Source organism: Dermacentor albipictus, chromosome 1 (genome assembly GCF_038994185.2).
Source record: "Dermacentor albipictus isolate Rhodes 1998 colony chromosome 1, USDA_Dalb.pri_finalv2, whole genome shotgun sequence".
Taxonomy (NCBI): domain Eukaryota; kingdom Metazoa; phylum Arthropoda; class Arachnida; order Ixodida; family Ixodidae; genus Dermacentor; species Dermacentor albipictus.
This window is the reverse complement of record NC_091821.1, coordinates 247,273,198-247,301,178: the sequence shown is the minus strand read 5'-3', so window position 1 is coordinate 247,301,178 and position 27,981 is coordinate 247,273,198. Positions and strand designations below refer to the sequence as shown.

General features: G+C 44.3%; 3 long non-coding RNA genes across 7 annotated transcripts in view; 1 reads left to right on the top strand and 2 right to left on the bottom strand.

Annotated features, from left to right (window-relative positions):
* LOC139054320 (uncharacterized) overlaps window positions 1-5,108 on the bottom strand; it is a 45,235-nt gene extending 40,127 nt beyond the window's left edge. For all 3 annotated transcript variants that reach the window (XR_011511135.1, XR_011511136.1, XR_011511137.1), the window contains exons 1-2: window positions 4,832-5,108; window positions 780-826 (exon numbers count right to left, since the gene is read on the bottom strand). This is a non-coding gene — a long non-coding RNA (uncharacterized lncRNA). The remainder of the gene's footprint in view (window positions 1-779; window positions 827-4,831) is intronic.
* Window positions 5,109-5,328: 220 nt separating this feature from the next.
* LOC139054319 (uncharacterized) lies at window positions 5,329-27,095 on the top strand. Of its 3 annotated transcripts, none has more exons than XR_011511133.1 (3): window positions 5,329-5,473; window positions 5,695-5,813; window positions 25,303-27,095. It is a non-coding gene; the product is annotated as an uncharacterized lncRNA (long non-coding RNA). The 3 variants fall into 3 exon arrangements; XR_011511134.1 differs by lacking the exon at window positions 25,303-27,095 and adding an exon at window positions 15,017-15,629; XR_011511132.1 differs by lacking the exons at window positions 5,695-5,813; window positions 25,303-27,095 and adding an exon at window positions 11,395-11,604.
* LOC139054318 (uncharacterized) lies at window positions 11,755-27,951 on the bottom strand. The gene is made up of 3 exons (XR_011511131.1): window positions 27,800-27,951; window positions 26,739-26,874; window positions 11,755-14,011 (listed from the first exon to the last, which is right to left on the bottom strand). It is a non-coding gene; the product is annotated as an uncharacterized lncRNA (long non-coding RNA).
* Window positions 27,952-27,981: the final 30 nt, after the last annotated feature.

The following is a 27,981-nucleotide window of genomic DNA, read 5'->3' as shown; positions in this document are numbered from 1 at the left end:
GTTTCGTGCTTGGCTGCTGCTGTGTGCGGGTGCCCTATCTTGCTGATACCACAGAAGCGGAAGAGGTGACAGCGGGACTTCACAGAGAAACTCATCCACCACTCCTTCAAGGATTTTGTTGATGTAACACTGTCCAGTGAGTATGTGATCAAAGAAGATGGGACCGATTATAGCACCAGCATAAATTCTGAATCACAATTTGGGCAACTACTGGTACTGGTGCCTATTGCACTTCACACAGCGTGCATTGGAGTCCCTCCACTAGTGCGCATTATGCAAATGTACCTAGGCGTTTCGGCGAAAATTGGCTTCATCTGTGCACATGATGTTGCTCAAAAGGTATGATGACTCATGGGCTTTTGCGAGAAATTTAAACGATTCTACGGGTCCCTATCTTCCAAGCATTGTTGCTGGTTAAGGTGGGACGGGTGAAAGGCTGTCATTTAGAATTCTCCAAACTGACTTGGAAATTGGTACCTGGGCGGCCACGTTCCGCATGCTAGCATGAGGATTTGAGGCCATAAATGCTAGAACATCCCTGCGTAGGCTAGGACTCAAACGTGGAGTCTTCAGCCGGTTTGTTGAAGCTGCCGGTTTGTCTCAGGTTTTCACAACTTCTGATGATAGTCGATGCATTTGGTCTACCGCCACACTTCCATTAGTGATATACATATTTGCAGTCTTCCTCTTGTTGCCATTTGCAGATGCCAAGGCGAGGATCATGCTTACTGGGTGCTCATTAGAGAAACACATGGCAAATGGGATGGAACAAAACGTACCTTTAAATCTTTGCACTGACGTCAATTCACTTTTGTGGTGACAGGTTCTGCAGCAAAAAAAAAAAAAAAAATCCGTGCACTTTATCTACGCTAAAACAACAGCTATCACAACTTTTTTCCAGGTAACACCAAACGAGACGTGTTACTTCAGCAGGGATGCGGCAGATGAGGCATTAGGTCGATCACAATATTTTTCTTTATTTCCTTTATTTCATCCTGGATTACTCAGAGGGAGCATGTTCGAGGGCGCTGCTTTATGATGCGAGTGGGAGCACAGTCATGTGGTATTCTCCATATTTCACAGGGTTTATTTATCTATCATAAAAAATTAGTACGCAATTAGTACGTTGCTGAAAATATCGCAGTTAATGTCCCTTGGCTGTGCCTTTAGATGCCTCATTTATAATTTGATAATTAGGATAGTACATGTCGACTTAGATAATTAATTAAATGATCAAATTAAATCTGTAACGAAAAAATTACTAGCAGCTACTGCAATGTACTGTAAACAATATTCGCTAGGTTTTCTTCGAGTAAAGCATTGCTCTCTTTTTAAATCTTGGTGCATTATAATTAATTGGGACACTCTATATATTTACGTTTGCATGTAAGTGATGATGTTACCATCCGTAATAAATGTTGTAAGTTATTAGAAATGTTCTTTTTTTCATGAGTCGTTGACATTACTTACTGTAAAAAGAAGCAACACCGAGACACACAACATTCACGTGCATTTCATACGCCGTTGATAAAAGAGTCTGCTGACGGAGTCAGTGAAGTTTATAGGTTTCATTCATGATCAAAAAAGCACGCAAAACAATTTGAAGCGTCGTGAGCATACAACAACATATTCATTCTCTAGACATAGGCTATCCATACCATTATAAATAATTCTTGATTGGCTGCCTCCATCTCTTTCAAAAATATTATAAACTTTGTCCTGTGTGTATATTTAAATATATTGCATATGTGCATGGTGTTTACAGTGGAAATTTAAAATAATGTTGAAGTGAGAAAGTATGGATAAGGCAGCCACCGCGAGTGCTTCTGATGGCCGTGTCCCCCTATTGTCAGGATTTGAAGAAATAAAGTGACCCGCCGTGGTTGCTTTGTGGCTATGGTGTTAAGCTCAAGATCGCGAGATCTCGAGCTTAACAGCCATGTTATCTCGTGTTAAGCTCGAGATAATATGGCTCCTAAGCTCGATATCGCCACATCTAATCCCGGCCACGACGGCCGCATTTCGATGGGGGCGAAATGTGAAAACACCAATGTACTTAGATTTATGTACATGTTAAAGAGCCCCCCGTGGTCCAAGTTTCCGGAGTCCCCCACTATGCGGTGCCTCACAATGAGATCGTGGTTTCGGCAAATAAAACCGCATAATTTAACATTCTTTTTTGCAGAAATAATCGAAAATATTAATTAAAAGCCGTTCAAGTCTGCGCCAACAAGGATGCAGTAAGCTATTAGCCTCAGTAAAATTTCAAGGGAAAAAGTCGAGGAAAGTGAAAAGAAACCTCAAATGATGTGGGTGACAAAGCACTGGTATTGGCACTTTAGGTGTGTGTGTGGGGGGAAGGGGGAGGGAGGCTTCGGCTTCGCCTAGGGTGGGGGGCTCAGCCCCCCCCCTCCCCCGGGAAATCTCCGGAGGGGGCTCGGGCCCCAGAGCCCCCCACATAGTCTCCGCCTATGCTGCTATGTTAATATGGATGGTATTATATGTGCATTTCTCAAGTGAATAAATTAAACAAAGTACAAGTAGTTCATTTTCAGGGGAAGCAACACTGAAGCAATCAATTTTGCGTCCTTCCATTTTAAGGTGAAAGCCTTAGATGCCTATGCTTCAAGGTCTCATTGTGAGGTACAGAAAATATCATGTGACCCAAGGAAGGCCAGAAGCGAACGAAAACATGTCCAGCCATGTATAAGACATGATTAATGATTATCGAAGTTATCACTATGTGGTACCTGTTTCCAAGTTCCTGTGATGATGTCAAAGGTTATTTCAGATGCACTGCTTCATCACTATCATTATATACAGTTCTTTCATATGTGAATGCATTGCTTGTAGAAGACAGGTAGGTAGAACCATAACGCAGAATGGACCATTTGTTAAAGAATTGGTTTTCTTCAAATGACGATCCATCTAGTATAAGATTTTTATAATGAGTGGGACATTGCACCAAACTGGTAGCCCATGACGGTGAGGTGCTCATTGTTACCAACCTTCTAGTAAAAAAAATATACTTTCAAAGAACTACCAAGAAAAGAAATGTATAGATATTGTTTTATGATGGCCCTTGAGAGTGCGCTTTATGCTTGAGAGGGTGAATGTTGCAAGTTTACAGAGATGCTGAGTGCATAATGGAATCATAGCGTCCGTAATTATGTATGTTGATGCTAGTTTTTCATGACAGATATACAATGGAGCAAAAGTGCTTAATAGCTAGTGCTGTGGGTAGCTGAACAGTGAGAGAGAGAGAGAAGGGAAGACGGAAAGGCAGGGAGGTTAACCAGACTGAGTCCAGTTTGCTACCCTACACGTGGGGAGGGGAATGGCGAGTGAAAGAGAGAGAACTTGGGTGTAGGATGTCTATAGTCGGGCACTCAAGTCTGTTCAGCGCTTTTTCACTGAACAGTGAAATGCACATTATTGCAAGGACCTGAACTTTAATCAAAGTGGTGACAATAGTGGTCAAAGTTTTCTTATTATTTGTACCAATGCAATGTGAAGTTGGGGATCACGATCCTGGCAACGAAAAATGAAAATTAATATGACAGCGGCCATTGTCAGCTTAAAGAACTGGGTGGACAGACAGACATGGGAAACCAGCACTTAAGTGGTGTCGGAGCAAAGCTGGAACTTATGGCTGAGCCAAATAACTTATAAGGGCTGTGGCGCATACGATAGCTGCGCGCGGGTATGATATACTAGAAATTATCAAGCAGTATCTGCCACATGGTGTTAGCACATGCTGCCTGCACTGATAGATCTCCCACCGAGCTCCTACATCTATACGAATACAAAGCTACAAAATACATGCCGAGATGCAGGATCCGTCCAGTAAAGAGAACAAATTCACCAGTCGCTTAATATGACATTGACCGACACCTACAGAAGTCGCTTAATCATTTAAATAATTAGGTGAGAATGACTTGGTTCGACAGGCAAGGTTCTGACTGGTGTTGTATAAGTCTAAGTCGCAGGTCGCTTTTTAAGTCGCGACGATAGATTGGATTTTTTACAAGCACTGCTCCAGGAGGGCACATGCAACCGGAGGCCTCAGGAGAGGACCTGAGGTTATAATAAAGCAGGCGGCGCAGGATCCCCAGGGCACCCAAGGGGTAGTGGGGAGATCAAAGCTGGAAGCAGGATAGTCCGTAGATTGGAGTGGCGGAGGCCTAAGCGTGCTGGACTTAAAATAAATATTATTACGTCCAGCCGCCAACTTGTGACGCCAAGACTTCTGCAACAGCAGTCAGAAGTTTGCCGTTTGACATACTAAGGCAGCAGCGGAAGCGGACGAAGACACAGAAACGTGAAAAAAAGGACCCCACGCTACAAGTTAGTAGTATTTTAAAGTTTAAATTATGGCAATTGAATAACGCGCAACTGAGCCCTCTCGAAGCGTTCGACGCATGGAAAAATTCGCGAGGACGGTAAGATACCAGTGTGACAGAGGCACAAGCAAGGAACGAAAACGCGCACACAGGGCAAACTGTAAAGATGCTATATATTTTGCTATATATGTAATATATGCTATATCTATCAAGTGACTAGTGCCATGCTCTAATCTTCAGAGGTCGCAATGCTTTCGCAATGAAATTGTTGACAGTGTGCGCTGTGTGTGTATCTTGTGTTCTGGCTCACCGCTGATCGCGATCACGCCCGATCCTGATCGAATTTCGCGGTCGTGATTGCCTCCTTTGGACAAAATGAGCGAGAGACCCAATCACAGTCGAGAATTTCGATCCGGATCGGTGCCGATCGCGATCAGAAGTATACGTGTGACACTGGTAGTGACAGGGCAACGCCATATCATACTCGCCTTCACGGGAGACCACTGACCAAACGACAACAATCGTTCGCGCCAGTGCACTGTGCCAGCAACACCCAAGGAGACGCACGAGGAAAACTTGTACACGACGCACGGATCGCCAGCCGACACATGGCAAAATGCCTCCACGCCAAGGCACGCCTAGGGACAGAACGAGCAAAGAAACTGCTCCGCCGTGGTACCTAGGTAAAGGGAGAAATTTAAGGCGCAAACGCCCCCAGATTTTCTCTCTCGCACCCGCTGAAACGACTGGCCAATCCCGTGAACTGGCGATTCCGCAAATGACCGTCTCGCGTGCTACGTCTTCCCGCCCACCTGAACATCGCCCCCGAGTGCTCCGTGATCGCTGCGCATGCGTGAGCTGAGAGAAGGTGAGAAAGGAGAGCAACTCTTTTTCGCAGGATGTGACGTCACATTGTTGCTTGTTTTTACTTTTTTGAAAGAGCTACTCTCGAACGTAGATACGCCATTGCCGTCGTGTCGGCTGCAAGAGGTTCTGCGCGCGCTTTTGTGCGTGTCGAGAGCGTATAACGTGCGCGATATTCGTGCGAGCGCAGTTTGACTTGAGCAATCGTGGGCTTGGACTCCGTGAGATTTGCTTTCGTCATATGCGAGTTAGGGGCTTGCCGACAGGTAAACCGCCGCTGTACTTAAGTGAATACCTTGTTTTTCGTGGTCCTGAAATAAATGGCGCGTCGTTGCGATGGCGACTTCAATCGAGTGCGGTAATTGCTGCGCATTACGGGCGATTTAATTGCACAATACGTTCTGCATTATCGGTGTAGGCAGAGAAAACTTATCCTGTGAGCCTTACTTCCGTCAGTCAGTCGATTACATGTTTCGCTCTTTTCCAGTGCACATTCCTTGATATCCACTAACGAGCTGCTTCAAATATCGAAGTGTCTATTCATCGTGCAGATGTTTTTTATTATTATTATTAACACAACTGGCGACGAGCAGCAGAGTTACAGCCGTGAGTTTTCCTTTCGAGCAAACCTTTTCAAATTGAAGTTTTCGCTCATGTTCGCAAGATAGCAAATTTAAGTGTTATACTCGCCGCTGTATTTATTGATTCCATGGGACCTAGATTTAAGCTGCCTCAGGTTGAGGTTGTATTAACGCGCACAGAGGCTTTTAGAAAAATAGTAATGCAGTGGGCCAGTTTATTTGAAATGGTGCTATTTGTGAAGTTGATATTTCCCCTAGTCATGCTCAACAACTTACTGGTCAGATGCTTGAACTTCTGAAGAAGTATTTGCAATGTTTCCCTTCCAAATCAGCATTGTAACCAACGCTTTTCAGAAGTATGAGTGTGGTATTTGCCCCTGCAGCAATGCCATGAGTTCAAATTCAAATTGTGCCCACCGGCTGTCTATCCGTGTGCCACTAGAAAGTACAAAGAATTCATTTCTGAATTGTCGCAACATTTCTTCTTCATTCCATGTTTAAGGAATTTGTTTACTTCTTTTCCTGGTCATTGTGGACTTGCACACATTGAAGGTTGGGATAGTTTGGCAAAAGCATTGCATAGTGGGCCTGTAGGTTTTTTTTTTGTATTTAGCGCATTGCCCTTCTGACTGGCCAAATTGTGACCCCTTCTGCCTGTTGGGCTTCAAATCTTGTAGAAAATGGTGTGAGCAGCCTGGAGCGCACCTGAAGAGTAATGCTAGTTTGTGCATGATCATGTTGTTGCTGCTGGGAAGATGACATCTTAGGCACATATTTTTCATACTATTAACACAAATGTTTCCATCTTAATCCCTTTGTGGCTCAATCGTAGTAGACCTGTTCCGTTTTTCAGTTACTTTGTTGTTTATTTTTGTTACATATCAGTATTATGTACTATCAAGTTAGTGGGAATATAAAGCTATTTGATGTTGTATTCATGGGGAATCCTAGCTGATCCCTCGTCATGGGTTTGTGCATGATCATGTTGTTGCTGCTGGGAAGATGACATCTTAGGCACATATTTTTCATACTATTAACACAAATGTTTCCATCTTAATCCCTTTGTGGCTCAATCGTAGTAGACCTGTTCCGTTTTTCAGTTACTTTGTTGTTTATTTTTGTTACATATCAGTATTATGTACTATCAAGTTAGTGGGAATATAAAGCTATTTGATGTTGTATTCATGGGGAATCCTAGCTGATCCCTCGTCATGGGTATGTGCCATATGTCACAGGCAACAGTCATTCTAGTCTCTGCTTGTGGTAAAAGTATCCCAAAGCCTATTTTGCACGCTTGCAGATGAGTTGAGATTTAGACATCAATGCCAGCTCACAAAGCATCTTATACGGCAATCAGCCAGCCACGTCCGCAGATAGAGAATTCTGCATTTTCCAATCGTATTGTTTCTGTTGTCCTTGGCAGAGATGTTGATTGTACACAGAGGGAATATATTGTAGGACAATAAAAACTTGTGATTACAAGGGCCATATATGGTGGAAATTATAGTAGACTATGACCAGCATCAGTGGAAGCCCTGCGGTATCTAAAAAATTAGTAATGTGCTGGTTTTCATATGCTACAGCTGCTATGTGCATTAAGCTCACAACTCCCTTTTTGGCAACATCACCCAGGAATGCCCACTCCTAACACTCTGTCACATGCACTTTGACAGCATCTGCTTTGATCTACTTGATTGCATATCAGTAAAGATGGGTCTAGTTCACTAAAGACTGACAATGCTGCATTCGAATGGAACCAAACCGTTCTCAAAAAGTTATTGAAACCAGCCAAGCAGGTTTTCGACAACTTTAATCTGGCAAAATGACAAAAAGAAAGTTATTTGAAATAAGTGATGCAATGCTGATGAAGTTTGGGCAAGCATTTCAAGGTGATTGGCCTTCATTATCTCTAGTAATAGTGAACCTGCCAAATTGGCAAAGATCTTGAATGAATTCTTCACAAGGCCCAACTATTTTGTTGCTGCCCTATATTGTCTCTATAGGAAGAGTGCATACCAAAAATCTTGTGGCTTCCTGTTATAACACCCTATAACTTCCTTAGATGTAGGGCCGTTTGATATTCACCAATATATACTTACACAGGATTTAGATGATGCCTTTAAAGATGTGTCCCTCATGCTTACATGTAAAGGAGCACTGACATTAAACTTTTGGACTGGACTTTTTTATATTAATCTGGTTCTACATGGCAACTTTTATGACCATACCATGCCACTGAAAGCTGCGTGTGCTTTGAGGGATTCTTAATGTGTGCTAAGACTTGCTTCACTAAATAAATTTTCTTATGACTCTTCTCAAACATCTAAATTAAAATTAATTTAATTCCAGTGTTCTATAAGTCACAACCACGATACGATTACGAGGCATGCCATAGTTGCAGACTCCGGCTTAACTTTAATCGCCTGAGGTTTTTAACATGCACCCACTCCACAGTGTGCACCAAGACAGAAAGGAAAGACCAATGTTGTGCTGCATAGTGGTCTTAACATGCTCAGTTTTCAATGACCTAATAATGGCATGGCTTACTTATGAACTGCAGCATGCATCATTTGTTTGTGACCTACCATGCAATGTTGTCACCAGGTTATGGGGCCACACTGCCTTTGGCACATGTTTAAATGTTTGCATTAAGGATATATTTGTTGCACATAGAAGGAATTTGAAGTTTTGTAGTGTAATTGACTGAATGACAGCTACACATGCATAGGAAAAAAAATTATGCCAGGACTAGTTAAACTCTGCAGTGTTTGAGCTTGACGAATTCTTGCGATTTTACACATTTTGGATGACTGCAGGTCATTCATTACAGTTATACCAGCTTTTGTACTTTCTAGACATGCTTTTTGCCCTGGTTTTATACAGTGATCATAGATAGCCACACCACACCATGTTGGTAGAAGAATTCAGAATTTTAGTAAAATGGGGTTGCTCCATGTTGAGGTGCACCAGCATGTCATAGTAAATGGAAGCCAGAAGCAGCAGCATTTTAAGGTATTGTGCCGCACCATGTAAAGTCAGATTATTGTGCCCCACTTCACTCGCTGGCAGAACCTGCTGGTGAAGCATTCTGAGGAAGCTTTCGAGGTATGCTGCACTTTTTCCAAAACAGCGTCCGAGGCGGCCATCTATTTTGCCTACAGGACGAAAAGTCCCTGGCCAGGAGTGCATCAAACATACGGAAATAGCTGTCAATTGCGCTGCTGAACTTCTAGATAGTTATAGTTTTGCCCTCAGTTTGCAGAACACAGCAATGCTATAGCAAGCAGCGTGGAGAAAGCTGTTTCGGGGCTCAACCACGGCATAGCCAGCACTGCATGTGCATACTATACACAAACATGAGGTTTTAGCAGCAATACTTAAGAGGAAGCTTTAGCTCAGGTGCTCCTATCTAAATACATGTAAAAGGAGAATTGATTTTTCTCGGCAACCACTGCAACGAATTTGATGAGGTTTGTTGCATTTAAAAGAAAAGCTTGAAATCTAGTGAATGTTAGTTCCGAATTTTCGATATAGGTCATTAATTTTTTATTAAATATTGGCAGAAATTGAAAATTTCCAAGATACGAAGCTATCAAGTTTACAACTCTAACTGACAATGATGAAGGATAATACAATTCTGTGAATTGCATCTAATAGTACATCTAAAGCGGACAAAATTGATGTACACATGAATATAAAAAATTTTAGTAATATGGAAATACAACTTTTGCAGAACCCTTGTAACCAACGTAACAAATTCACGTAATATGTAAAACGACCTATCGAATTTGTCCGCTTTGAATGATCTAATGTATGCTGTTTACCGAACCGCGATGTCTGTTCTTGATGCAGACCTATGAATTTGTAAACGTGCTTCTATTTTTTTTCAAACGGTCGAATATTTGAAAATCTTTTTAACAAAATTCAGGCCCTAAATCGAAATTCCACTTCCAACAGTCACTAGAATTTAACTTTCTTTCTCAAATGCAACAAATTTCATTAAAATCAGTCCAGGTGTAGTCCCAGGAAAACATTTTTGCGTTTTACATGTATTTGAATAGGCCGCGTCGGAGATGGGCCCGAGCTAAAGCTTCCTCTTAACAGCAAATGGTATTTGTACTTCACTCTGTCTAACATTGCCAGGCTTTAAAATAGATGAGGTCACTCTCTTTCATTTGATGTGTTTATACAAAAGTGTGTATGCATGGTAGGGGTTAAGGCTCCTTGGTCAAGCCAAAAAATCCTTCCTGACATGAAGTGAACCCTTGTGCATTTCAGTCTGCAGTCGCTCACTGCACTTTCAAAAGCGCAATCAGCACCGAGAGCACAGGAAAACACACAAGCAATAGTTCAGCAATTTATTTGAAACAAATAAAACTTTCTTTTACAGAATGACCACATTCCAAAAAAGCAACCACATACTATGCAGATAATACAGCCAACTTATGTGAAGTGGACAGCTGTTAATGTGTCCTGCCTTTATATGTGCAAATGTTTCAAGTCTCAAAATGTGCCCCTACTTTGCAACTTGTCCTTGGAACGATGGATGATTTCAAATGCTAAATTTAGCACCATTGCCACACTGATAGAAGAAAACTACATATTAAAATGACAAGTCCTTGTAGAACAGAAAAGGGTGTACAGTAAACTTCCAATAATCCGACTCTCGTTAATTTCATTTTTCAGTTAATTCGGTCCTGGCCGGTGCCCATGCATTTCTATGGGCCTAAACATTCAGTATTTTGATCCTAAAACTGGCATTCGCCATATAATGCGAACTTGACCAGACCCCAATAACGACCCCTTTTAGTGGCAGCGTCTGCCTGAGCAGAGCTTAGGGGACAGTGAATGTGTTATACAAACGCTATCTCCTGCCTGAAATGCTTATTTTTGACCCAGCTGAGAAAGAATTTTAAGCTGTAACGGTAGCTGACAATGTCTGATTGTAGTACGTATCTGATTCTAACGAACAGTTTTTGTTTTCCAAGGACATTGAGCCGAAAATTGCCTAGCTGTACAATCAAGTGCGAAACTAAAACCATGTTTGTAGCATTCATATGCTTCACGTTAGAAGAGTTAACTGCTGGGCTAGTTGGTGATCTTGCATACTGAAATGATTTTGCGCCAAAAATCAACGCACACATGAAAGACGACACCACAGGTGCCCATGGTGTCGTTGTCTTTCTTGTGTGTGTTGTTCTTTGGCGCGAAATCTTTTCAGTATATGCTTTACCGCTTATCATGGCTGTAATACAGCGAAGCTGACTTTAGAAAGTTGGCTGGCATACTAAAAAATCAGGTATGCGTAGGTTTCCACTTTGGTTTGGAGTTGTCATTGCTACTTTAGTTTTATACTTTGGACAAATAGAAAGTTGATGCATGTTCGTTTTAGAGGCAAATTGCGCAAGCACATACTGCCAAATGAATCAACGGTGTTTCAGCAGGTTTTTGCATCTTAATTCGACCCGTCAGTCTCGTCAGGGTAGAATTAATGGAAGTTGACTGTAGAAATCGTGCGATGAAGCACAAAGAAAGTTACCTTGCTCAGGTAGTGAAAAAGCAAAGAAAAAGTGCTTCACACAACATCCACCGATGTTCTGTTGCAGATGCAAAAGCTGCCTCCCTTATCTTGAACAGAATAAATTCCTTTCGAAGACAAAATAAAGAAAACAGAAAGAGAAGTCATCAAGGCATTCCACATCTATCTTATTCAGTCTTTACAGTGTTGCTACATCACCATTTCCTGAGCCTCCTATGCCAAAAAAAGTTGTTGTCAAAAATAAAATGACCTGATTCCCATGTTTTTCACCATCCAAGCAGTGTTTACTGTCAATTATTACTGCTTTTTGTAACCTCACCTGTGATTACTGTATGTTAACACTGAGCTATATGATAAGCTTAGTAAAAGTTGAAAAAGTATACTGAATGTTTATTTCTGTTTTTTTAGACATAAGGAGGGGTGCTTAAAAGCGAGCCGCATTTGCAAAATGCTTGCGTAAACAGCAACTACCCCGGTCATGTCCTAATTGTGGCCATGTTGTCCCTGCAAACTTATTAATCTCATCCGCCCACCTAACTTGCTGCCGCCCCCTGCTACGCTTCCCCTCTGTTGGAATCCAGTCCATAAACCTTAATGACCATCGATTATCTTCCCTCCTCATTACGTGCCCTGCCCATTTTTCTTGATTTCAACTAAGATATCATCAACTCGCGTTTGTTCCCTCACCCAATCTGTTCTCATCTTATCCCCTTAATGTTACACCCATCATTCTTCTTCTTTCCATAGCTCATTGCACTGTCTTCAATTTAAGTAGAACCCGTTTCGTAAGCCTCCAGGTTTCTTCCCTGTACGTGAGTACTAGTAAGACACAGCTGTTTCACACTTTCCTCTTGAGGGATAATGGCAACCTGCTGTTCATGATCCGAGAATGCCTGCCAAACGCACCCCAGCCCATTCTTATTCTTCAAATTATTTCAGTCTCATGATCCGGATCCGCAGTCACTACCTGCCCTAAGTAGATGTATTCCCCTTACCACTTCCAGTGCCTCACTACCTATCGTAAACTGCTGTTCTCTTCCGAGACTGTTAAACATTATTTTAGTTTTCTGCAGACTAATTTTTAGACCCACCATTCTGCTTTGTCTCTCCAGGTCAGTGAGCATGCATTGCAATTGGTCCTCTGAGTTACTAAGCAAGGCAATATCATCAGCGAATCGCAAGTTACGAAGGTATTCTCCATTAACTCTTATCCCTAATTCTTCCCAATCCAGGTCTCTGAATACCTCCTGTAGACACGCCGTCAATAGCATAGGAGAGTTCGTATCTCCCTGCCTGACGCCCTTCTTTATTGGGATTTTGTTGCTTTCTTTATGGAGGACTACGGTGGCTGTGGAGCCGCTGTAGATATCTTGCAGTATTTTCACATAAGGCTCGTCTACACCCTGATTCCGTAATGCCTCCATGACTGCTGAGGTTTTTACTCAATCAAACGCTTTCTCGTAATCAATGAAAGCTATGTATAAGGGTTGGTTTCTTAATTAGGTCTTTCATCTCCTGCGATAACTTACCGGTATCCTGTCTAACGAAGTTACAACCGACTTCTATTGCACACTCCTTAATGATGCCCATAAGATTTTCGTTCATTGCTTCAACACTGAGGGTCTCTTCCTGAGTTAAAGCCCAATACCTCTTCCGCAGCCTGATCCGAAATTCCTCTACTTTCCCTCTTACCGCTAACTCATTGATCGGCTTCGTATGTACCAGTTTTTTCCATTCCCTCCTTTAGTCTAGGCTAATTCGAGATATTACCATCCTATGGTCACTGTAGCGCACCTTGCCGAGCACGTCCACATCTTGTATGATGCCAGGGTTAGCGCAGGGTATGAGGTCTACTTCATTTCTAGTCTCGCCATTCGGGCTCCTCCAAGTCCACTTTCGGTTATCCCACTTGCGGAAGAAGGTATTTATTGTCCGCAAATTATTCCATTCTGCAAACTCTACTATACTGATGGGCGACTTCAATGCCAGGGTAGGCAAGAAGCAGGCTGGAGAAAGGTATCTTGTTTTGACTTTATCCATCGCCGATTCCCTGTCTTCATAGAAGCTTTCGACTTGCTGGTCACTGGATGTAGGCGGCTAGACATGTACGGCCTTCAATTTGTACCTCTTCTTAAGTTTTACAAGACCTGCTACCCTCTCGTTAATGCTACACAATTCCTGTATGTTACCAGCTATATCCTTATTAATCAGGAATCCAACTCCTGGTTCTCGTCTCTCCACTAAGCCCCGGTGGCACAGGATGTGCCTGCTTTTTAGCGCTGTATATGCTTCATTTGTCCTCCCAACCTCACTGAGCTCTATTATATCCCGTTTAATGCCCGCTAATTCCTCCAATAGCACTGCTAGACTCGCCTCACTAGAGCACGTTTTAGCGTTAAACGTTGCCAGGTTCAGATTCCAATGGTGGCCTGTCCGGATCCAGAGATTATTAGCACCCTCTGCGGCGTCACAGGTCTGACCGCCGCTGTGGTCAGTTGCTTCGCAGCTGCTGGGGACCGAGGGCCGGGGTTTGATTGCTCTATTCATATAGGAGGTTGTGGCCAATCCTGCTCTGGTAAGGGAGTGCATTACCAGTTCTGGTCACTGGGGTCAGGCCACCAGGCCTGTTTATACAACTGTATCAACGTGGATTTTTTTTTATCCGGTGGAAAATTGTGTGGCACCTGGAGAGAGAGAGAAAGAAGTTTAATGACACGAAATGCCGAGAGGTCGGCCTGAGGTATATTCCTCTAGCCAGCTACTCGGCATTGGGGGAAGGGGAAGAGGGAAAGAAAGAGGGAAGAAAGAGGTGCATGATGGGTGACGATGACGATAGAAGGAAGATGTAGAACATATGGCAAGCAATTTGGCATGCTCAAAGTCTGCAATCCAGGCCCGTAATTTTTAAAAAGTTCGGTAATGCCTTGATTGCCTTGAAACTCGACTGAGCGTCTGGCCAAGGGCCTAAAATAACGTCCTCCGACAACGGTGCGCTGTCGAGACGCGTAAGGTCCTTGACCAACCTATCACGCTCTTCCACAAACTTAGGGCAGTCACAAAGCACATGACCTATAGTCTCAGTCACATTGCACACCTCACGTGTGGAGACTCGGTGCGTCGCATGAGGTGCACGTATCCGCGCGTAAACGCTACCCCCAGCCTTAGTCTGTGCAGAAGACTGGCACAGCTTCGTTGAATTTTCGGTGGTAGCCTAAAATTCATAGTGCGGTCCAATCTCTGGAGTCGTCTGTGGCGATTATCCGGATTGTCCCAGTGCTTTGCTGTCAATTTTCGGATGACACTGGAGAGGAGACAGTTGGCGTCCGCTCTTGAAAAAGGAATTGAAAGCAGTGACTCTCGTTCTTCGAGTGCTTTCTTCGCTTCGGCGTCGGCCAGTTCGTTGCCCTGTATACCGCAGTGACTAGGAATCCACTGAAATGTGATCTGGTGGCCGTTTTCTTGCGCTAAAGTGTAGAGCTCGGCAGTTTGAAGAGCCAACACTCTGTAAGCGCTTTCTTTCAACACCACTCTAAGTAGTTGAAGAGCCGATTTTGCATCACTGAAAACTGTCCATATTTGAGGAGGCTGTCGCGCAATATATTGAACGGCCTCTCTTATTGCCACTAATTCCGTAGATGTTGTAGTCGTCTTGTTATGCAGACGAAACCGTTGAATGACTTGATGCGCAGGCACGACAAAAGCCGCACCAGACGCATACGACGAGACCGAGCCGTCTGTATACACGCTCACCGAGGAGTCATATTCTTTCGACATATATTCAAGTGTTAAATGTCTGAGGCCGACGGTAGGTATTCGTGATTTTTTAGAAATTCCGGGAATAGATAGACGTACCGGTATTTTGGACATTACCCATGGGGGCATATGTGGAAGGTCAGCCGGGGCAAAGTATGCTGGCACCTGGATTTGAACCACAGTCCTTCTGCACGTGAGGCGGATGCTCTACCTCTACGCTATCGCTGTATCAGGGCGCAAGTAGTAAGTAATTATACGGGAAGCGTTTTATTTACTGTAATTGGAGGATTGGAGTAGATTAGTTTGACCACTCAAACAGTGGGACTGGTCCAACTGTCAGAATTCTGACAAGTTATAAGGACTGGAATCGCATAACCACAACTCTGTAGGAATGGAGTGGGAATAGAATGGAGCACCCCCACTCTGCAATTCTGCACCATGCCGTTAGACCCTGTTCTTGGGCAATGCCAGCACAGCTCTAGAATCACAAAGACGACCGCACTACCAGGGCGAAACACATAGAAGGCCCGTCAGCTGCCGCATGATCACGTGCTGCCAACGAGCAATCCTGCACATCCTATATATATATATATATATATATATATATATATATATATATATATATATATACACAGTGCACAGACTGGTACCCTAGGTAGGGGCTAGGACTCGCAAAAACTATAGTGTTCTCCACAACTGTGACGAGTACCAGGCCACCAAACTCCTTGCCCTGTGCACGTTGCTGTCTATCTTCATGAGCCTAGATCCTGATGCAACCACTGGTGCCACACTGCTATTTTCAAAGGCCACCACTAGGTAAAGTGCCAGGGCCCGCCCAGGCCAGGGGTCATCAGCTTGGTCCAATACACAAAAGACAGTAAACTTCGAATTGAGAGGACTACGAATTGGATTAGTAAATTATTAACTAACGCGAACCAATTTGTAACTACTAATGAATTTTCTTCTCCGTGATTGCTAGTAAGATCCGGTGTGCCACGAAGCTCTGTATTGGGACCAATTTTATTCCACCAAAAACATGGCTCCACACATTGTTTGAAAACATGTGAAGGCATATGCTTGTATCGGACAGCGAGAATAAGTAAGAGTCAGTAAGCAATGTCAAATACATGCAATCTGGCTCACAAAACAAAAGAAACTGGTCACTATTTAGTAATAGTTTTCTTTTGTGTAAAAGAACTGCACCCTTGAAAAGTTCCTCATTCTACAAAAGTTTATATAGTGAAATATAGAAATATTTGGATGCATTTGAGTTGTCACCTGGCCCAGGGAACTTCTAGTGGCGGTCTGTCTCTATCTCTCAATTCCTGGCACTCCCCAATATTGTCACGTGGGCAGCAAAACTGTTATTAATGAAACGAGCGTTTTATTGGGCGAACTTGTGCCCTCAAAAACAGGCTACACTCAAAGAAGGATGGTAGCGGCGAACACGATCGGCGGTCGTCGAAAATCTGATGAGCGGGTCAAGCGCGTCGGCTTTTATACATCTGTTGTCGAATGTTCCAGAGCAATCGCTGGGACCCGCGTGCCTTTCACAAAGTTTCACATTATTCACGTCACGTACACATGCATTTAGATAACACAAGTTGCAGTGAAAGACAGTGGATGGAACCCATCGATAACTTCCAGAAACTTCTTTTACATGCAGGCACGTCCTGCGCAGCGCGATTACATTTGTTAGGTGGCGAGAAGTGGTCGCCCGATAAAGAAGTACACGTGTCAATATACAGCATGCCTGACTGCTGCAGTGGTCAAGTGCTCTGCAGCTGTAGGAAACCAAGGGATAAGGGTTGATTTCACAATTTATGGCATTTCCAGATTTTTTACTTAGTACGATCTCTACACTATGTCGACACTATGCCACTAGACCATTGCTGTGCTGCAGTCATCATAATATTAATTACTCATTGTATACACAAGCTATACAGCTGGTTAGGCAAAATTTTAAACTCCGCAAGGAAGACAGGACATGAACTGAAACATAGGCACACACAAAGCACAGGCTTCCAACTGGTTTTATTTCGTGAAAGCAGAGAATATATAAGGTACTTCAAATTAGCAAAACAAGGAGCAATTGCGAATAATTTGTGCATGAGGCAGTGATGAAAAATATCATGGCCATGTATGCATTAAGAGTGCAGGAGAGTCTTAATGTGCCCATCTGAGTAATTCTTTCCTTGAGAATCTCCTCTTGCAGTGCAGGAGCTGCGACAGCAAAAGCTGCCTGCCTCATATGGAACAGAATAAATTCCTTTCGAAGGCAAGCTCAAAAGCAGAAAGAGAAGTCATCAAAGCATTCTACATCGCTAAAATTTGTGACAACTAAGTTAGCTCACCTTCTTGATACCTATCAAGGAAAGAAATAGAATTCTTAGAAGGGCACCTTGGGACTCTACTGCACTCTTAATGCACAGGTGGCCTTGCTATTTTTCATATCTGCCTCTTGCACAATTTCTTTGCGAATGTTTTTTGTTTTGCCATTTTGAAGAACCTTATAAACTCTCTGCCTTCACCAAACAAAGCCAGTCGGAAGTCTATACTTTGCGCATGCATCTATGCTTTTGTTCATGTCCTGTCTTCCTCACACAGTTTAAAATTTTGCTGAAGCTACAAGCTGACTAGCCCAACAACATGCCTTACTTCAGTGTCCAGCTGGGCTTGTTGGTAAAGCTACACAATGCCAGCTCAAGTGACCACCGTGTGTGTCTGCTCTTCCGTGTTCGCATGTGGCTCAGCCTTGATTGCATGTGTAGTTTCAATACTAGCTACTATATTTTAACTACTAATATAACTTCTATCTTCAACTTCCAGCTAGACAGAGTACCTCATACTACATTCTGAACATTGCTGCAGTCAAGAAGGATTTCTGTCTAATGCGCTGGCCTCTACCACCAAATGCCTGAAAAATTAAGAAACATTATGTAGATTCCAGACACAGTCGGGATTTATGTTGCACGTAAATGGCTATGTAGCGTTGGTTTGGGTTCTTCCAAACATTGCAGTGTTGACCAATGTGTTTGTGTATGGCGAGTGATTGCATATATGACACAAGCTTTGTGAGTAGAGTATGAATGCAAAGGCATGGTTTCTTTGCCTCTTTCCTAACACTGTGGTGGCAGCTGTTTTGACGAGTGGAAAACTTGGCTTATGCAGTATGCGCAAATGGGCACGTGCCTATTCTAGGCCCATCTCATAGAATGGGTATGTGTCGCTGCGACACAAGTATACAAGCCTTACATGTAGTATTAAGATAAGTGTCATATGTCTCTGTGCATACACCTCTTGTCAACGTTCTTCACTAAACAAGCACATGTCACCTTCATCCTCACTGCACAGAGACCAGCTATAGGTGATAAGGTGGCTTCCCTGCATAACATGCCTGTGACATCTGCTACTGCTAGCTTGCCAACGCAAATACGCTTTCCATCATTTGGATTGCAACAATGCATTAAATATGAATGTTTCATAGATTCTCATTAACCACTTTTAACATGTATGTTGGATCTACACAATTCCTTTTTGTACTCCAGTGAAGAAACATTACAGCATAAAGGTACAGTGTCCATGTTGTGCTAGCTGCTACAGTGAGGGGGACTTGGAAATGTGAGCGAATCCCGAAGGTGGTGCATTCTAACAAAGCACCTCGAAGTCCAGCTACAAAGGAAGAATGGGAGAGACTGACATGCTCACAGTTTGATAAGCAACTTGTATATGCACACATGCTCTGACATGTATTATGCACTGTTATACACGTGCCACTATCCCATACACACAGCAATGCATTGGGGAGCAAGAAGTATGTGCACGACAGTGGTCAAATGGCTAGAGTGTCAGGTTGTTATGCTGGGAAACAGGCTCGGGGTCACTGTAACATATTTTTGTTTTCAATGCAGAAGACCGAAACGAGTCGGGACGTAAAATTGCCTACTGCAAAGTGCTTGGTATGAAAAAATAATTATTTGCATTAAAAATGCCCAAATCTAGCGCATGCAAGTGTGCATTCCCACATACCTGAAACGTTTTGAGGTGCAGCACATTGCAAGTGCAGTGGCTTTGCCACAAGGTTGACGTGTATAACAGTAAAGAGCATAGCAACAATGGTAGCTTTTCCACATAACCAAGGTGCATTGCGGTGCAGCACATTGCAACAGCTGTGGCTTCTACACAAAGCTAATGTGCATAATGCTGCAGCATGATGGAGCATGTTTTTAACAGACACAACATAGAGGCTCTTTACATGTACATCAATGATTTTATGAGCAGCTAAAGTGGTTGTGAATGCTGCAACGATAATGTTTTTGTTTTCACTTTTCAGACTGCAGAATGCCGATTTCTACATTATACTAGGGCAAATAAGTAGCTTTTTTATTCTCAATGCCTTTTAAGCAGTGTGGTGTTATCGCGACCACAGTATATTAGAGAAAATATGAAAATTTAGTATAATACAACTAATAAGCTTTGCTTCTAGTATCACTGAAAATCATATCAAGAAGCTTGGAGAACTGTCTCCTACTGAGTGCACATAAAAAGCATTTCGAAATGGTGGGCTCAAAGCACTGAAACTTCAGTCACAGGCTGCATTCTTAGTCTTCCCCCAAATATAGGTCATGACCCTGAGACAGCATACATCAGATTCAGCTTGCAGTTGTGAAGTGGCTTGGGAAGTTCACAAATAGATCTGAAATTATTTTAAAGTTCAGGCTATAGCTTGTATGTGCAGTTGTGCCTGCTCATAGCACAACTGGTGCTGTATAGCATACTCGTGATAAAAACAGTTCCCCAACAGAAAGGCACTCCTTTTTGTGCAACTTCCGTGACTGTCTATTAGACAGTCACGAGAGCACGAAAAGGGTTTGAGACTTTTAAGACCAATTTCCTTGAGGCAAAGTTTAGCATGGAGCCAGTTTGGTCACAAGTTATTCCTACTCACACGTCTGTTTTCTTTTTTTTTTCATTTAGTTTCAGGTCCACCTAAATTATTGCCGTCATGACAGTCTTCACATAATATGGTAGCATCAATTGTTGTATTAATCATTCGAGCATCGAAATCTAAAAGTTTGCAGCAGTGTAAAAGGGCAGGAGGACAACGGAAAAAAGGAGAAGTATCACATTTTAACATTAGTGGGTTGCAGTGCAACAGAAATAGGCAAGCACTAATTGAGCAACGAGACCGCTGGACACAGGAAACGCAGATTTAGTTGAAACACAGCAGCCTGTAAGGAAGAGATGGAACATTAATTCTTTGCGAAGCTTAGTCTGCATCACTATTTTGTATGCCATCGGTGATCATGAACATGCCAGAGGCAAAGCATACTGTTATGGGGATGTTGGAAGTATAGAAAGACTGTATTTACAATATAATGCCACGAGAACTTGGTCACATTCACAACAATGATGGAGAAAATCAACGATGTCTGTTGCACAACTATAGTTGGCAACACCTTTGTTATCGCGTAGCGTGTCGTGTAATCAGTAGCGATGGCAATCGACTTGTTAACTCTAGTCGTCGGAAAAGTGCCAGGCAAGTCAAGGCCTAAGCGAGAGAACGGTTCGGAAGGAACTTCAACTGGATGGAGTCATCCGACAGGTGGTCGGGGAGGTTTCTCTCGGTGCTGACACAATTCACAAGTTGCGACATAAGAGTGCAGTAAGCAGTAGAGACCCAGCCAGAAGAACCGGTGTCGTACGTGATCGTATGTACGCAAAACTCCAAGGTGTCCCGCCGTCGGTGCATCGTGACATTCAAGAACAGATTGCAGATGACAAGGAGGGACAAGGAGCAACTCAGGGCCATCAGCGTTGATAGTGCTGTGGTAGAGGATGCCGTTGTGCGACACGAACATGCGGCATGTGCCGTCAGTGCTGCTGGAGTGATTGTATTCCGGCGATGATGGGCTGTAAGGACTCGTCGCGTTGTTGTTCGCCGCGCATGTCAGTCATGTCAGTGAACGCCATCACACAGGTCATCAGATCATGCGTAGAAGGATTAAGTGGATCCACGGGGTGACGAGAGGCAGTCAGTGTCCTTTTGGAGGCATCCAGTCTTGTAAGTGACAATAAATGAAAATTCCTGGAGCCACAAAGCCCAGCGACCAAGCCGCCCTGTCGGGTCCCGGAGGGAAGACAGCTGGCAGAGTGCATGGTGGTCTGTAACAATCGAAAATGTGCAGCCGTACAAATATGGCCGGAACGTGACGATAGCCCAAACTAAAGCGAAGCACTCCCACTTGGTGATGGGGTAATTTCTCTCGGCAGGTGACAGCAGGCAGCTGGCATAAGCTATCACGCACTCGGTACCCTTGTGTTGTTGATCGAGAACAGCGCCGATGCCATGACCGCTTGCACCAGTGTGGACTCCGGTCAGTGCAGATGGATCAAAGTGGGCAAGTATGGGAGGGGTGGTCAGAAACCCGATGAGAGCGGCAAAAGCGTCAGCCTGCTCCGGGCCCCGTGAGAATGGCGTGTTCTCCTTTAGAAGATCTGTTAAAGGCTGAGCAATGTTGGCAAAGTTTTTGACAAAACGGCGAAAGTAAGAACACAGGCCGACGAAGCAGCGCACGTCAGAAGCAGAATGTGGCACAGGGAAACTGCGTATGGCACGAACTTTTTCCGAATCTGGTTGAACACCGGATGCGTCAATGAGGTGTGCCAACACTGTAATCTGACGACGCCCAGATTGACACTTCGTGGAATTCAGTTGGAAGTCTGCTTTTAAGAAGACCGCAATAATGGCAGCGAGTCGGGTAAGTCGGCTGCCGAACATGGGAGAAAAAACAACAGCTTCATAAAGGTAACAAAGACAGGTGGTCCATATGTAGCCTCGCAGAAGAGAGTCCATCAGACGTTCAAATGTCGCTGGAGCATTGCATAGGCCAAAGGGCATGACTTTGAACTGATATAAGCCATCCGGCATGATGACGGCTGTCTTCTCCAACCATTTCATCAACTGAAATCTGCCAGTAGCTGGATCGAAGATCGATGGACGATAAGTATTTAGCACTGTGCAAGCAGTCCAAGGCGTCATCGATGCATGGTAGTGAGTAGACATCTTTTCGTGTGATCCCATTTAAGTGGCAATAATTGACGCAAAAATGCCAGGCACCATCTTTCTTTTTTCACACGGACGACAGGCGAAGCCCAAGGGCTGGCTGATGGCTCGATGACCCCCTTGCGGAGCGTTTTGCCCACCTCTGGTTGGATGACTCGATGTTCATGCGATGCACGATAGGGACGCCGACAAATAGGATTTGTGTCTCCAGTGTTTATACGGTAGTGAACAACATATGTTTGGCCTAAAGGCCTGTAGCCGAAATCAAAGATGCCATTGTACGATTCAAGCAGGAGACGTATGTCCCTGGCCTGTGTAGAGGTGAGGTTAAGTGCAGTCATTTTTGCAAAGTCATCCGTTAATGAACCAGAGCTGGGAGCTGCAATTGGCACTAATAAACCCTTCTCAGAATGCAGACTCTCAACATCAAATTCAGAACCACTAGAAACGCTGTCCAAGAAAATGCTGGCTGGAATCACTTCAGGGCACAGGCTGAAATTCAGAAGCGGTAAAACGATGTCATTATTAGTAACCGTGACTGGTTCAAAGCACATCGATGATGGGGCAAAGAACATATTCACCATCAGGAACCTGTGGCTGGGCGGTCAAAGTGACGTAAGTAACTGCATCGGGTGACAAACGCACATCGTGAAGTGAGCACAAGTGCGGGGAGGCGGTGCTCGGAGCATCGGCTAGTTGAGGCAGTTCTAACTGAAGAACGCCGGTCATTAAGTCGATGAGAGCAGAATGAGTGGATAAAAAGTCAAATCCAAGGATAACGTTATAAGGGAAGTCGATCACAGCAAAGAGAACAGAACTAGGGCGGCCAGCTATACTTGCAGTACACATTCCAAGAACAACCAGCATGCCACCGTCAGTCATATGAAGCACTCGGGCAGCTGCTGGGGTGAGGAAATTCTTTAAACGTCTACACGGGCTAGCACTCATCACAGATATGTGGGCTCCACTGTTGATGAGTGCTTGGACAGCTATGCTGTCTATTTTAACGCCAATTACACTTATTCTTGTGGGCATAGACAGAGGATTTGCTGCAGCATTAGGCAATGCAGCACCACCTCCGAGGGCTGCATTTCTTAGTTTTACGAACGGGTGTGGCCAAATGCCACAGGGGACCAAAGGCGACATGGCTGCAGCGAACAGGAAGATGGGCAACATGTTTGCGGTGAACGAGACTGGTGTACGTGTGACGATGGTGAGCAACTGTACCACATGTGCCTAGCAGAGTTGGCGCTGTTAGATTCAGCGGTGGGCGAAACATTTTCATCAAAACGGCTCAGGTTGGTCGGCGTGCGAAGTGTTAAGGGCGACGAGCTGCGACAGTATCAGGCGACATGACCAATGCGGCGGCAGATGAAACATATCGGCTGGTCGTCTGCAGTTGTCCACTCAGTCGGGTTGCGATAACACGGAGAGAAGCGTCGGGATGGAGCAAAAATAGTAGAAGGGTATCTGTTAGCTCTGGTGTTGGCAAGAGCACAGACAGAACATAAACCAATGTTTTCAAGTTCCTGGTGAATGATAGCTTGTGAGAAGGGGACTGAAAATGTAGCATCAGGGATACGCGAACAGAAATGCAGGCGCCATCACATCCAGTTCATGTCAACGATTCACACCACGTCCTCCGATGGCGGTGCATGCTGCTGTGTGGGTTGATCTTCACACGTCTGCATTGCAGCAGTATTAGGAAGTCTGGCGAATGGTTGCAAGACGCATCGGCTTTTGGCCTGCTGGAATTCTCGGCACTCTTTAAAGATAACATCAACTGTAGGGCAGCTTTTGCACATGAGCAGATTAAAGGCGTCGTCAGCAATGCCCTTAAGCACATGCCCGACCTTCTCAGCTTCTGTTATGTTGTGATCGGGTTTGCTTTACGACAAAGTGCCAGCATGTCCTGGATGTACAAGAGACAGGACTCCATGGGGGATTGGGCAAAGGAGGCCAGTTCCTGTTTTGCATCAATTTTACGGCCGGCTGGTTTGCCAAACAACTCTGTCAACTTCTCTTTGCGTTGGTCCCAGCTTGTTAGCTCATCTTCGTGGTTTTCGTACCACACTTTTGCCATGCCTCTTAGGTAGAACAACAGGTTAACTAGCATATGCGTAGGGTCCCATCTGTTGATTCCACTCATGCGTTCGTACATAGCTACCGACTCTTCAACATTGGCGCCATCGGTACCGCAGAAAGTTCCAGGATCCTTATTTATCACCGCCGCTACTGCGTTGGGGTTATAAATAAGGATCCTGGAAGTTTCTGCGGTACCGATGGCGCCGATGTTGAAAAGTGGGTGGCTATGTACAAATGCATAAACTCGGACATGCGAGAAATCGTCAGTGCGTCTCTACGGGACTGCACGGTAGTCGAGGCTGAAGAAGCGGCCGTCGCTCTAGCGGCAGCGGAGGGCTATCGGACTAGGTGGTTTTTAACAATACTAACCAACTCCCAAACAGCATGCCGAAACTACATGTTAGGCAGAATAGGTCACAGAGCGCTCCACATACTTCGCTCTGAAGATCACCACACACAAAACCCAGAAAAAGAACAACCAATTAGACACACGATAGTGTGGACGCCGGGTCACACGGACGTGGAAGGCAACCGTGAGGTTGACAGGGTAGCTCGAGAATACACAGCATACCGAGCACCCTCCACCAATGACCTCGAGGAAACTGAGCCAGTCCCCAGAGAATACTCGGCTATCCTAAACCACTATAAGGGCAGCAGGAAGCGGTACCCCCCACTGCATAGCTCTCTCACTAGAGAGGACTCCATAGCTTGGAGGCTGCTACAGACGGGTGCATATACGAACTTAAACACACTCAGTAAAATACAACCCACACAGTACACTGACAAATGCCCATGGTGCCAGGAAACACCCACGCTCTACCGTATAACGTGGGCCTGCCAGAAAAACGCGGCACCAAACCTGAGTGCGGAGCAATGGAAAGGAATGCTCTCTAGCGACTGTCAGGACATCCAACTAGGGCTGATCCAACGGGCCCAGCTGGCAGCGGCATCCAGCGGAGCCCTGGACTAGAGGCAGAGGGTTATTGCTAAAAAGATGGAAGACACCATCTGACTCCGCGAAATTCATTAAATTTTTCTAGAGCTCAATAAACGTTTTTGCTCCTTTTCCAGGATCCTTGGGTTGCACAACCACAACCTTGGCTATGCCCAATGACAAGGGACAGCAAGATGCTACTTTATGCCCAGATGTCACCTCTTATGACATTTCAAGGCAGCGAAGCTGAGACTGCACTGTATTCAGCGGCACTGACAACCATGATGTAGAGGACTGACTTTCCCCCTATGTACAACACATCAGCAGAATAAGAACAAGGAAATGCCCCACACAGGTGCGTGGCACTAAACTGGACGCACTACCTGCTGTATGCAAGAGAGAATTAGGAAGAATGAGCTTCCCATTACTCCTGAGCACCTACCTACAACTGTTTTTATGGGCACAGCATTGAAGCTGCAATTGAGGTAATGCCTAACACCACATGAAATACAAAGCACAATACGTCAACACAGAGAAACCAAAACAACTGCACACACAACTTCTCACCGAAATAGACACAACGTCTGCTTTATGTTGCATCTGAGCTGAAACGGGAGAATCCCAAACTCTGTGTCACATAACATCTGAAAGAATCAGTTGCTATGAGAGAACCAGTGAGATTAATCTGGCGCGCTATGCATGCATCTGTAGCCTAACGGGTAAAGAATTGGGCTGCTGCACTAAGGACCCAGACTAACGACCCACCATCAGGCACGTTACTATTATTGAGCCTATCTGACGATGTACAAAGAAGACAGGAGACAGATCATGATAATGCTAATAATGATAAGCTGAACCCACGTTTTCTGCCTTGTGCTTGCAATGCTCTACCAAGTGAGCTTAAATGGCAGTTGTCCCAATGTCAATTTTCTTGGATAGCTGCGCATGTGTACTAAGCATAGCCCTAAGAGTGCTGGGCAGCAGCACTCACAGTCATGATGGCAGATGTTAAGTATCCTTTAAAACACCCATACTACAAAGTACATGATCTTAGAAGCTGGCAAGTGGCTAATAAACACTCGTTTTCTACCATGAGGAACCAAGGCAGCCGAAATCAAAACATTTGTAGCTTATGAGCGAGAAAAATCAGGGGAGTCACGCAGCTCAATTTTTTGTTTATAACAAGCATACGATGGCAACAGACTATGAAGCAACAATGACTATATAGAAAAATGGGTTAGAGCTGACGACAATCATTGGCAGCTCACACTATAATGCTTTCTCTACAATGTATTGTCTCAAGACATCTGGCAGCAAATCTTCTGGATTCTTCTACTATGTCTTTTGCAACTGAAATTTTAAATGTGTGTAATACTTCACGGCAACTTAGAACACTTACATGGTTAAGCATCTACATACCTTAAATTTGTGGACCAGCTTTGTCACCTTTCTAGAACAATAACTCCCTGGTGTCATACATCACTCAAACCACTACTAATTAAATCTACCTTTAGATAAGCAGTACCTGCATTAGATGCAGCAGCATACCCTTTTAGCAAATGCATATACATACCACGCTCAGACTGAGCAAACCAAACAAACCAACAGCGACCAGTACTTGTGTCCATTTGTCTTCAACGAGGCAGAGACAGGCCAGGTCTCAATAAACACAACAAATATAAGGTGCAGGCAGAGGAAATAAGCAGAAGCTGTAAAGACAGCAGTAAAGTGAAACAAATTAGACAAATTTGCACACAGTCAGCGATCTGGGCCGAGGACAATTCACAACGTTACTGCCACAATTAGAAGCAAATGCTCCTCATGCAACAAGAAAAAACACGTTTTAGCTGTAAACAGCACGAGTGCGTGGAGTTGGTTGATATTCTAAAAACAGCACAGACAACAATTAAAGCAGACACACTACTTGTGTCATCTGCCTTCTTGCTGTTTTTTAAATATCGGTCACAGTTGCAAAGCTACGCACATGATCTATGAACGAAAGCAACGGACGTGCATATAAAGCTTGGTGAGCCGATTCATACTCATATATGTTTAATTTTGAAAGTTCCAGTAAAAGCGATAGTAGCAGCAGCAGTAAAGTTGGTTCGTTTACCAGCTCGCTCACAACGTACGCATTGTATGATTTAACTCGACGGCTCGCAAAGGGGCTACTAAGAAGCTTTAAGTGAAGGAAATACGCTTTCGTTATCTCACTGCAACGAATGAAAGCCTCTGACGCCCATACCGCGGTCAGCAGTGAAAAAGTTAATTAAATGCAGCAATGCGCTGCATGGGTAAATAAGAAGGGCATAGCGTAGTCATCCTATAGAGATGGAGAAAAATAGACTTAAGAACGCGATAAACATCATAGGACGACATCCACGCTAGTTGAGTGCATGCATTTCTGGCGCGTGGAAGATGTCGCTGTTTTTTTGTTAATTTTTTTACATCGGTGCAACGCGTAGGAACTGCAGTGTTGAAGGCACGAACGAATAAATTATACTGCGATCACTGCGGGACCTGCGACAACCGTTTCGTGTTCCTTCGAATTTCGAGATCACATCGACCACAGCTCGAATGCGCAACCGGTTTTTTACGTGTCAGCAAGAGAACGGGTAATCGCACAACACTTACCGTTGCTCCAAGTACGTCGCGGTAGCACCAGCAGCTGGGCCACAAATGTCATCAAGCCCTGGCCCACCGCAGTGTCCTCAACTTGAAGCTTCTATAAGCATTCGCCAAAAACTAAAAGCGGACCACAGCCATACGTACGCGCGCGAACGAGACGCAAGCCATGCGTCTGAGTTCGAGGGTAG